Source organism: Acinonyx jubatus, chromosome C2 (genome assembly GCF_027475565.1).
Source record: "Acinonyx jubatus isolate Ajub_Pintada_27869175 chromosome C2, VMU_Ajub_asm_v1.0, whole genome shotgun sequence".
Lineage (NCBI taxonomy): Eukaryota > Metazoa > Chordata > Mammalia > Carnivora > Felidae > Acinonyx > Acinonyx jubatus.
The window spans coordinates 96,465,726-96,469,953 of record NC_069384.1 but is presented as its reverse complement, the minus strand read 5'-3'; positions in this window follow the sequence as shown (position 1 = coordinate 96,469,953).

Genomic DNA, 4,228 nt, shown 5'->3' with positions numbered 1-4,228 from the left:
CCTGTACTTTCCCTCATTCATTTAACAAATACTTATTCCATGCCTATGATACTTAGTGACCATGTTTGGCGTGAAAAAGTTCAAGTAGTAAACAATACAGATAGGAAACTACTGTGCTGTCAGTTTCCTTTATTTTTTAACATTTTTTAAATGTTTACTTATTTATTTTGAGAGAGAGAGAGAGAGAGAGCGCGCAGAGGAGGAGCAAAGAGAGGGTGAGAGAGAATCCCAAGCAGGCTCTGAGCTGTCAACGCAGAGCCTGACTTGGGGCTCAATCTCATGAACTATGAGATCATGACTTGAGCCTCATGACCCGAGCTAGGATCAAGAGTCAGATGCTCAACTCACTAAGCCACTCAGGCGTCCCTGTACTGTCAGTTTTCTAACAGTATGTACCAACTGCTTAGTTGTCCTTAACGGATATAAACAACTTAGAGTTGTCAGAGAACTTTTGTCACTTTAAACCTTGATTGTTCAAAATTACTTTCATTCTGAGATATTACTTTTATTTCTTTTTTTGAATCAGATACATCAGTGCCATGTTGCTCATTGTAAGGATGAATCCTTTCTGAGATGGGTAACCATTGAAGTGTTTTGATCAGAACAATGATGTGTATATTAACAAAATGACTCTGGGTGCTGTTTGAGAATGGAATGTAGGGAGGTATGGCCTGAAGCAGAAGATCAGTAAAGGGTCTCTTGTAATGATACTGTTAAGAAATGTGGGGTCTCTGGAGTGCCTGGGTGGCTCAGTCAGTTAAGTGTCCAATATCAGCTCAGGTCATGATCTCACAGTTCATGAGTTCGAGCCCTGCATCAGGCTCACTGCTGTCAGCACAGAACCTTCTTTGGATCCTCTGTCTCCCTCTCTCTGTGTCCCTCTCCCGCTCCTTCTCTTTCTCTCTCTCCAAATAAACGTTAAAAAAAAAAAAGGAAATGTGGGGCCTCATGCCAGGCTAGTAGTTGTGGAATGGGTGAGCAGGGATCAGATTCTAGATATATTTTAAAGGTAGAGTTTACAGGATTTCTTCTGGGATTGGATGTGATGGTGGGGGAAAAGAGAATAGTTGAGGATGATTCCATGATTTTTTGGTGTGAATAAATTCAGGATATGAAAGGGACAGAGATAAATAGGAGATCCAGAAGTTTATTTTTGGACTACTAAGATTGAGATGACTGTAAAATACTCCAGAGGAACTTCAAGTAGGCAGGTGAATATATGAGTTTGAGATTCAAGACAGAGAGGAGGGTCTAGGATAAAGTTATATATTTTGGAGTCATTAGCATATAGATTGTTTTTAAAGCCATGAGACTGGACAAGATCATTAATGGAGTGAGTTAAGACAGAAAGAAGTCTAAAGACTGAGCTCTGGGCATGAGGATGTCCAGAGACTGGGGGGAGGAGTAGAGAATAGCAAAAGAGATTATAAGTTACAAAGAAAATTGGTGGAGTGTGTGATCCTCAAAGCCAAATGAAGAGAATACTTCAGAAAAGAGAGAGAAACTCAGTGTTTCAAATGCAGTGGATGATCAAGGAAATGAGGACTAGGAGTTGGCTATTGAAGTTAGCTACTCGGAAGTCATTAGTGATGTTGCCAAATGTAGTTTTGGTGCAGCTGTGGCATGAAAACATGACTCAAATAAGCTCAAGAGAGGCCAGAAGGAGAACTGGATGCAGCAAGCATAGCACTTTCAACACTTTGTCCCATGCTGTGATGGATGTAAAGCAATAGGATAGAAATTGATTGGAGAAGTGGACCAAAGAGTGTTTTGTTTTATTTCTGTTTTAAATGGAGAACATTATAGCGTGTTTATACCTTTGTGGGAATTATTCAGGAGAGAGGACAAATTAGTGATGTAGAAGAATGTCTGATCAATGGCCTTGAGTAGAGATGAAGGGATAGGACCTCGTCCATGAAAGAAGACAGAAGCACTGATAAGTCATAACTGTTAACGTGGGAGAAAGCAGAAAAAAATGGGCAGGTTAAGGTGAGTTGGTGGGTAAATGGATGATGGTACCCTCTGGAAATTCTTTTCTGATTGTTCCAGGGGGAATCAGAATGAGGTGGAGATCATGAGTTAGAAAAGAGAGGAGAAGGTATGAGAATCATCTGGGAGACTGAGGAGGAAAAAGCATCTGTGGATTCTTTTTTTTTTTTTAACGTTTATTTATTTTTGAGACAGAGAGAGACAGAGCATGAACGGGGGAGGGTCAGAGAGAGGGAGACACAGAATCTGAAACAGGCTCCAGGCTCTGAGCAGTTAGCACAGAGCCCGACGCGGGGCTCGAACTCACATACCACGAGATCGTGACCTGAGCTGAAGCTGGACGCTTAACTGACTGAGCCACCCAGGCGCCCCAAAGCATCTGTGGATTCTGACAAAGTCAGAAATGAACTGCTGGACTATTACACAGCTTTTGCCTGTGGCAGTGGAGCAACAGGTGAGTTGTTATGCTCTATAAAGCTAAAAAGATAAATTAAGACCACATGTGATTTATTTATCTTAATTAATTCGTTTTTGGGTAATATTGGTCTACAACATTTGGACTTGGGGAAATTCTGAGGAGGCTTCGAAAAGTCAACGGTATTTGGTCTCTTTATCTCCCTCATGGAAAAAAAAATGCAGAAGATTGAGGTGTAATATTTCAGATACTTGATAGCTTCTTAAAAACTATACTAACTTGGATAGAAACAAATTTCTGGATCTTTATCAAAATGTTAAATTAAACATTTTAACTTGGAAGGTTGTTATGTTAGGTTTGAGCCTAAAGCATTTTGGATGTAAAACTGAAGTTCTAACAGATACTTAATGTGGAGAAGAATATGTTTTCACTCTTTTGATATGAAACACATTCATAATATTACTGAAACATTTGCTGTCTATGAATGGCTTACCAATGCACGAAAAAAGGGAATAAAAAGGTGAACATGATGCTTTTTCCAAGATACGTCATATATCTTGTTTTACTTTTTTTTGGAAAGTGTTACAAATTTTATTTTTGTGATTATTATTATTTATATTTTAGTTAGCTAACATACAATGCCATCTTGGTTTCAGAAGTAAAATTCAGTAATTCACCACTCAGTGCTCGTCACAAGTACCCTCCTTAGTACCCATCACCCATCTAGCCCATCCCCACCCACCTCCCTCCATCAATGCTCAGTTTGTTCTCTATCATTAAGAATCTCTTGTGTTTTGCCAAATGTCTTGTTTTCAAACAAGGTTGTAAATAAAATCATTTCCTTAATGTCTTGTTCTCTGAAGCAGGGAAGACTATGGAAGTGTTTACTGTGCTTTTGGCAAACGATAAATTCTCAGCTCTCAGAAATGCAGCTACTATTTTTCTATTTTGGGAAAAGGAGACCCACCAGTTGCAGGTTTAGAGAACTTGTATTTTATCAGTGCATGCAGTTAAAAATTCACAGTGCTATTGATACACACAGTAGGTACTCTAAACAAACTTGTTGGACCAGGGCACCTGGGTGTCTCGGGTCGGGAAGTGTTGGACTCAGTTTCGGCTCAGGTCATGATCTCACAGTTCTCACAGTTCACGAGTTGGAGCCCCCGGTCAGGCTCTGCACTGACAGTGTGGAGCCTGCTTGGGATCCTCTCTCCTCCTCTCTCTCTGCCTTACCTCTGCTCACTCACTTTTTTTCTCCCTCTCTCCCTCCCTCTCTCTCTCTCTCTCAAAATAAATAAATTTTTAAAAACTTGTTGGACCAATAAAAGAATATACAATATAATATTCTCTGCTTTTTCTGTGAAAAGTTGTACACATTTGCTTTGAAATAAAAATCTATTATTCTTTCTCATGCTTAACAAGTCAGAATTCTCTGTCTTCAAAGTTTTATCTGAGCAGGTTTCAAGCAGGAGTTAGATAACTTCCCTTTTGCTCCTTCTGCTCCTTCTGAAACTACAGAAGAGAAGCAAGAAACCAAATACTGAGGGATATATTGCACAAGTACCACTTTGGCTAAACCCAAGCCCGATGCAAACAATTCAGGAAATAATGGAACGGAAGACCGCAAAGTTTTCAGGAATCTATGGTGGTTTGTTCCCTCTGCTGTCGTTTATGTTTCTGTAGTCAAGGTTCAGTTACACCGCAGTGTAGACAACTCCCTGGAAACAATGTTCACTGTTACCCTGCTCCAGCAGCACAAGAATTCCTTTGATGAGCTCTAAGAGATTGGTAACAATACCTCCTAAAAGGCCAGGTTGCTAGGTA